This window comes from Ictidomys tridecemlineatus, chromosome 3, assembly GCF_052094955.1.
Source record: "Ictidomys tridecemlineatus isolate mIctTri1 chromosome 3, mIctTri1.hap1, whole genome shotgun sequence".
Taxonomy (NCBI): Eukaryota; Metazoa; Chordata; class Mammalia; order Rodentia; family Sciuridae; genus Ictidomys; species Ictidomys tridecemlineatus.
In genome coordinates, this window is record NC_135479.1 from 46,930,460 (window position 1) to 46,937,669 (window position 7,210).

The window sequence follows — 7,210 nt, forward strand, 5'->3', positions numbered from 1 at the left end:
AGTAAGAACAGAGTAGGGAAGAAGAGCATGAGAAGAAGACTAACATTAACCAGGGATGAGAGGTGGGAGGGAAAGGGAGAGAGAAGGGAAATTGCATGGAAATGGAAGGAGACCCTCAGGGTTATACAAAATTACATACAAGAGGAAGTGGGGGGAAAGGGAAAAATAATACAAGGGGGAGAAATGAATTACAGTAGAAGGGGTAGAGAGAGAAGAGGGGAGGGGAGGGGAGGGGAGGGGGGATAGTAGAGGATAGGAAAGGCAGCAGAATACAACAGACATGAGTATGTCAATATGTAAATCAATGGAAGTGTAACTGATGTGATTCTGCAATCTGTATACGGGGTAAAAATGGGAGTTCATAACCCACTTGAATCAAAGTGTGAAATATGATATATCAAGAACTATGTAATATTTTGAACAACCAACAATAAAAAAAAGAGGAGACTCTTGGTTATGATCAGAGGTTGAACTACCATATGCTTCAGAGGCTAGGATTTTTACAAATTATCATGTTTACAAATAGTCTTTGTGTAATTTATAGTTACCTGTATATACAGTTTATTATTTTATATCTTTTTTTAAAAAATGAGATGAAGGGGCTGGGGCTCAGTGGTAGAGCACTTGCCTAGCATGTGTGAGGCACTGGGTTTGATTCTCAGCACCACATATAAATAAAATAAAGGTCCATCGACAACTACAAAACTATTTTAGAAAATGAGATGAAGGCGTAATTCACACACAATAGAATTCAACCTTTTTAGTATATAGTCTGTGAGTTCTGACAAAGACAGCCATATAATTACTATCCTAGTCAAGATAGAGAATAGTTCTGTCACCCCAAACTCCCCTCTGCTCATTGTAGTCTCTCCCTTTCCCCACCCCTTGTCCCTGGAAACCACTGATCTATGTCTGTCCCTACAGTTTGGGCTTTTCCAGAATTCCATATGAAAGGAATCTTAGAGTGTATAAGAGCCTGCAGGTTTAGTTCTTACCTAGAAGCACATTCATTTTTTTTGGGGGGGGGGTACTGGGGATTGAACCCAGGAGTGCTTTACCAATGAGATACACCCCTGGTCCTTTTTATTTTTTATTTTGAGACAGGACCTCACTAAGTTGCTGAGGCTGGCATTGAAGTTGGGATCATCCTGCCTGAGTCTCCCAAGCAGCTGTGATGACAGGCACGCCCACTGAGCCCAGATAGGAGCACTGTCTTGCAAATAGCAAGGCAATTGAAGTCAGGAAAGGGCTCTCCCAGCCAGGAACTGGGATTTATAGAACTCTGCTTCCTGGCCTGGATAATAGGCACAAAATGAACCACTTACCTTACACTAAAATGGGAATAATCACACATAAGCTGAACATCTAGTCTGCGTGACATGAGGACAGATGCTGTGCTGCCAGCAGGCTGTGGTGTTCTGAGACTAGGAACTCACCTGAATGCTAGCCCAGGGACCGTTTATCCACTGGGGACAGTTGATGTCATCACAATGCTACTCCAGAGAAGCATCTCCACAGTCAAGGCACACACAGGACCCCACAAAACGGCCAACCGTGCGAAGAAATCCAAAGCCAGGAGCAAAAGTCAGCAGATTCAACCAATAAACACAAGCCAGACACTGAAAATACAGAAGTTGGAAAGGGACTTTAAAACAGCCACACTCAAAGTGTTCAAAGAAATTAGAGAAGGTATAAAATAAGGCAAAAGCAGAATATTGGAAGAGATCAACAGAATAATAGAAGGTGTCAAAGGGAAAGTTACAGAAATGAACAATATAATAATTGATTCTTTAAAAGTACGGTCAGGTTAAACAATCACTAGTCACTGAAGGGAATCACAGAGATATAAAGATATAAAGAGATATGAAAAATGAGGGAGTAAGATACATTGAGGGAGGCTGAGAGTCACTCATTATGCCTAAGGGAAGTGTGGAGGGGAGCGGGCCTGGCCCTGGGGGGCAGGCTCAGGCTTCCTTAGTTCCTGGGGGTGAGCACCCCTCCCTTCCGCAGTGCTGGGGCTGGCCTGCTGGCTGTGGGTGAGCGCCCCAGGGGGCCTGCAGTCCCCAGGGCGCTCTGGGCCCTGCTGGTGAGCGCCCCTCGCCCTGCCTTGCTCAATGTGCTCTGGGGTGCTGCTGGTACACGCGTGGTGGCCTCCGCCCCAGCCCCCTCAGGTCCCAGCCCTGTTCCCTTTCCCCAGGGTCCTGCTTGGGAGGGCCCCTGGATCCCTGGCATTCCTTCTGCACTGTGTCCTGCGGGTGAGTGCCCCTCGCCCGCCAGTGGCCAGTATCCTCAGGGTCCTGTGGGTGAGCCTCCTGCCTTGTGGGCAGGTGGGGGGGCCCAGCAGGCTTCCTTGTCCTCTGGGGCCTGTGGGTGAGCGCCCCTCGCCCTCGGGTTCTAAGTGTGCCTGGGCCTCTGGGGTTAGCCCCCCAGGCGCGCCAGGGAGCAGTGGCCTCTGGGGCCCGCGGGTGAGCGCCCCTCGCCCGCTGGTCCCCAGTGTCCTCTGTGTCCCCAGGCTGAGCGCCCCTGGCTCAGTCCCCTCTGGGTCCTGAGGGGTGAGCGCCCCTCACCCAGCAGTGCCCAGTGGGTCTCCTCTGGGGCCTGTGGGTGCTGCCCCTCCCTCGCCAGTGCTCAGTCTGCCCTGGGCCCTGTGGGTGAGCGCCCCTCACCTGCCAGGGCTCAGTGTCCTCTGGGCCTGTGGGGGAGTTCCCCTTGCCCGCCAGGGCCCAGTCTCCTCTGAGCCCTAAGGCCACCTGGCGCCTGGGGAGTGAACTGTGTGGCTGGGGTCTTCCTCTCCCAGGCTGGGACACCCTCTTTGGCCTGAGGGGTGAAGAGTCCCTGTGGAGGACGCCACCCTGGAGACTTGGAGCAAGGTGGAGAGCTCCTCCTGGCAAACAGCTGGCTTTTGGCCTCTGGTGCGGCCCTGCAGGCAGGCTTGTGCTGGAAACCTGCGACCCCAGGAACACTGTTAGGGGATCTCAAGTGCAAGGGCACCCAGGACCCGGATCCATCCCGCTGGACGGACACACCATTTTCTGGCCTTTGGGCCCAGGGGGGCTGCGCTCCTGTGCACAATCCCAACCTGCCCGGGATCGCGGAGGTCCCTGGCACCAGTGGACGCGGGGCCAGTTTCCAAGGCCTGTGGGGATCACCTGGGACGCGCCACCGGGTGCGCTCTGGGCCCCAGGGAAGAACCCTGTGGGACCCTTGGATCTGGAGCAACGCCCACCTGGGCAGGAGCAAGGGGGGAGATTTGGCAGAGGACAACTCCCCACCGTCATGGAGGACCTGCTGAGACCCGTGAAAAGGGCACCACTGTCCCGCCCTGGCCCAGGTAAGGGAGACTTGGGGCTGAGGGCATCTCCGCAAAAGGGGCCCAGGACTCTGAGCCCCGTGGGTGAGCGCCCCTTGCCCACAGGCACTCATTCTCCAGGGTTGCTGCTGCGGGTGAGCTCCCTCAGCCCCCCAGCGCTCAGGCTGCTCGGGGTCCTGGGGGTGAGCGCCCCTCACCCAGCAGTGCTCCGGGCGGCCCTGAGTGTGGAGGGGACCAGGCCTGGCCCTGGGGGGCGGGCTCAGGCTTCCTTGGTTCCTGGGGGTGAGCGCCCCTCCCTTCCGCAGTGCTGGGGCTGGCCTGCTGGCTGTGGGTGAGCGCCCCAGGCGGCCTGCAGTCACCCAGGGCGCTCTGGGCCCTGCTGGTGAGCGCCCCTTGCCCTGCCTTGCTCAGTGTGCTCTGGGGTGCTGCTGGTGCGCAGAGCATGCATGCTTGGTGGCATCCGCCCCAGCTGCCAGGGGTCCCAGCCCTGTTCCCTTTCCCCAGGGTCCTGCTTGGGAGGGCCCCTTGGTCCCTGGCATTCATTCTGCACTGCGTCCTGCGGGTGAGTGCCCCTCGCCCACCAGTGGCCACTGTCCTCAGGGTTCTGTGGGTGAGCCCCCTGCCTTGTGGGGGGTGGGGGGGCCCAGCAGGCTTCCTTGTCCTCCCGGGCCTGGGAATGAGCGCCCCTCGCCTGTTGTCCCCAGTGTCCTCTGTGTGTGGAGTCCTAGCTCTCCTGCGTCCCTCCCCTCAGGGTCCTGAGGGGGTGAGTCCCCTTCGCTCAGCAGTTCCTTGGGTCTTGTCTTAGGCCTGTGGGTGATGCCCTGGGCCCTTTGGGTAAGTGGTGCTTGCCTGCCAGTGTCTTCCTCTGTCCTCATCCCTGGTCCTCTTTTTTCCTGGGCTCTCATTCACTTTGGTCTGTCTGCTCAGTCACCTGGACATTCTGACTACAGCCACTCTTAGCCTCATGGTCTGCCTACTTAGCCATCTGGACTCTTTTGAGTATTTCCTTTTTTGCTTGTTTTTTGTAGAGCTTGTTATATGGTTTCTTTTGGGTTCTTGAGGTACTCAGAGTTTGAATTTCTTGGCTGCCCATGGTGGGGTGCATGGCTACTCTAAATGTGTAGCTGACCTTCATGGCCCCAGCTTGTGATGCTTGCTGGAGACATTTGGTGTCCTGGCTCTTCCTTTCTGGAGGAAGTGTTGGGGTTTGAGAGTGGGTTCTCCTTTCCCATCTTGAATCCAGCATTTTGGGGACATACTCGCCATGTTCTGCTCTGTACCTAGTGAGAGGAGCAGCACTGAGGGGACGAACAAGAGCTCCAGGCCTAGCAGGTGAGTGGGGAAAGGATCTGAGTGGGGTGGGCCTGGGCCCTGATTTGTCCTGGGCCTCACCCAATGGTGTGCCATGCCCCTTAGCCCTCCTGGGACTTCAGAGGTCACCAGTGGGCCCCTCCCTGCACCCTACCTGTGGTTCCATTGATGTGGATCAGCAGGCTTTCTGAAGAGCACTTGTGGACTCATTATTAACTTCACTGGTACATGCACTTCACAAGTCATCTTTAAATAAACCTCTCTTGATTGTAAATTCCACAGATCAAGGGCTTTTCACCAAATGCTTCAGTTCTGGCTGGACTTTTGTATCTGTAGCCAGCTGATGGTTGCCACAGAACTACCATAGATGAGATCAATCTCATAACAAATGCTTCACTGCTATCTGATTCAAGAGAGAATTTGCTTATGGTGTTCACTGGCTGATATTGAGTGTAGTTCTGACAAGAATGTTGGTTGATAATTTCATTTATACATAAGACAAAAACAAAGCAAGCAGAACATTCATGTGCATTGCACTACTTTGTGTAGGGCAAAGGGGTGTTCTGCGTTGAATGGATGCTAGTGTTGAGTACTGGAACTTAGTTCCATACACTTTTGTAGCTATTCACAATGTAATAACTACAGACATAAACATTCCTGCATTACCCTTTTCTCCATCTCATCATTAAATTGAGACAATTATCAAAACAGCAAACCAGCCTGCAACAGGTGGTGATTGCCGATTTTCCTTTTGTAGATGCCTCATGTGACCCGTACTCTGCATGGCTAGGAAGGGACCTGGAGTAGAGCACGGCGTGTTTGCAACTGGAAAAGACTCAGGTGATAGCAAGACTCAGTGGAGAGATCCCCAGGTCATAAGCCCTGAGAATAGCAGGGAACAGGAGGCCCGGAGTCTGGTCCTAGCAGCCTAGGCTGGGCTGAAATGTCCAAGCACGAGCCCTGCCATGGCTGAGCATGGCTTCTACTGCATGTTCCCATGCACAAGGAAATATGCACATGGCATTGAGGCAGGATGCAGCAGAGCTGGCAGGGTTTGGGGCCACAGGGCCAGCTCTGTCCTAGAGCCCAGCTGTGAAGGCTAATACCCTTTTGCTGTCTCCCCTGCTTCCATCCAGCTTCCAGGGCTGCTCTCCCTCCCCAGGTTTCTCCTGGCCCTCTGATCCCTCCAAATGACTCTTCTCCTGGAGCCGGTTAAGGAGAGGCCTTGTCCTGTCCTGTGGCCTATGAGGCTGTTCTGCCTGACTGTTTCAGTGAGATGACAGGCGCTTTACCAAGCAGCTGTCCCCAAGGGAGCTCCATGGGTTGGGGGGCTCATTCAGAGACTTGGACATTCAGACTTTAGACTGAAGTTAAATCTAGAAGCACACAGAAGCCTGTGTAAACAGAGTAGGATAAGTCACAAGGCCAAGGGTCCATACAAGACTAAAAGCCCAGACCAAGACCAGGCTGAGGTGAGCCAGGTCGAGACAAAACAAATGCCAAGATAAAGACCAGGGCAACCCCATTCTAGACACACCTGAGCCAAGCTCAGCTGACAGCGCACAGGCAGCAGGACCAGGCGTGCTGAGGCAGAGACAGGCGTGGTGTGCTGGGTACTCGCTTCCTCCACAGGCAGGTCTGGGATCATCCTGGATCCTAATGCTGGCTCTTGGCACATCAGTGTGTGGCTGCAGATTGTGCTCCTGACCAGGCCTGAGATGATGGGTCTAGTCCATAGATGAAAGGGACAGACTGATGGGGGGACTATAACTAGAGAAAAGATCTGATCCCCATGGCTTGAGGGATGACACTGACCTGAGAGGTTCTTATTTCTGCCCTTCCAGGGAAAAAGTGGCTGTAGTGACAGGTAACACAAGCCATCTTCACATTGAAAGGCAGCCTTGGCTCTTTTGGAAAATCCGGACTGCAGATGTCCCCTGCCCTAAGACAATGGCCTTGCTCAGCCCTGCCATGTGGAAAGGAGGCAAAGGCCAATGCAGCCCTGGTCAGAGGTGGAGCGGAGGCATCTACCAAGTGCCTCCCGATCAGCTTCAGCAGCAGAGTGCTCAAGGTTTGGCTGCTCTGCTGGGCTCCATCTCCCTGCTCACAGACTGCAGAGATGCCCACCTGGCTCCGGGGCTGAGGTCTCCTGTGCGTCTCCATGCAGCCCACCGCTTCCTCCTGCTCTCACCTTCTCCACCTTCCCCAATGACGTGTGCTGTTTTGTAACACAATAAAGATAGAATTTAATTGCAGATACAATGTTTTCCCAAAGACCCTGAGTGTGAGTTTGTAGCCACCGTCACTGGGTCACTCTGCTGATGCCTCATTGACCCCACATCTGGGGCCTCCGGGAGCCTATTCCTGATCACAGATGGACTCCCAGCTAGAGCCGCTGGATCCACACTTTTAAGGGGGAGGATGAGCCACAGGAGGTGCAGGAGCTCAAGGCATGGAACTGAGCCTTCTTTTGCAGGGGGAGAGAGGCAGTAGGATTGGAGGGGAAGAGGGAGAGGATGTGAGTTAGAGCATCTACCATTAGAGAAAGTGTCTAGGTTTTGGCATTGCATTCAGGTGCAGGTAGCCCAA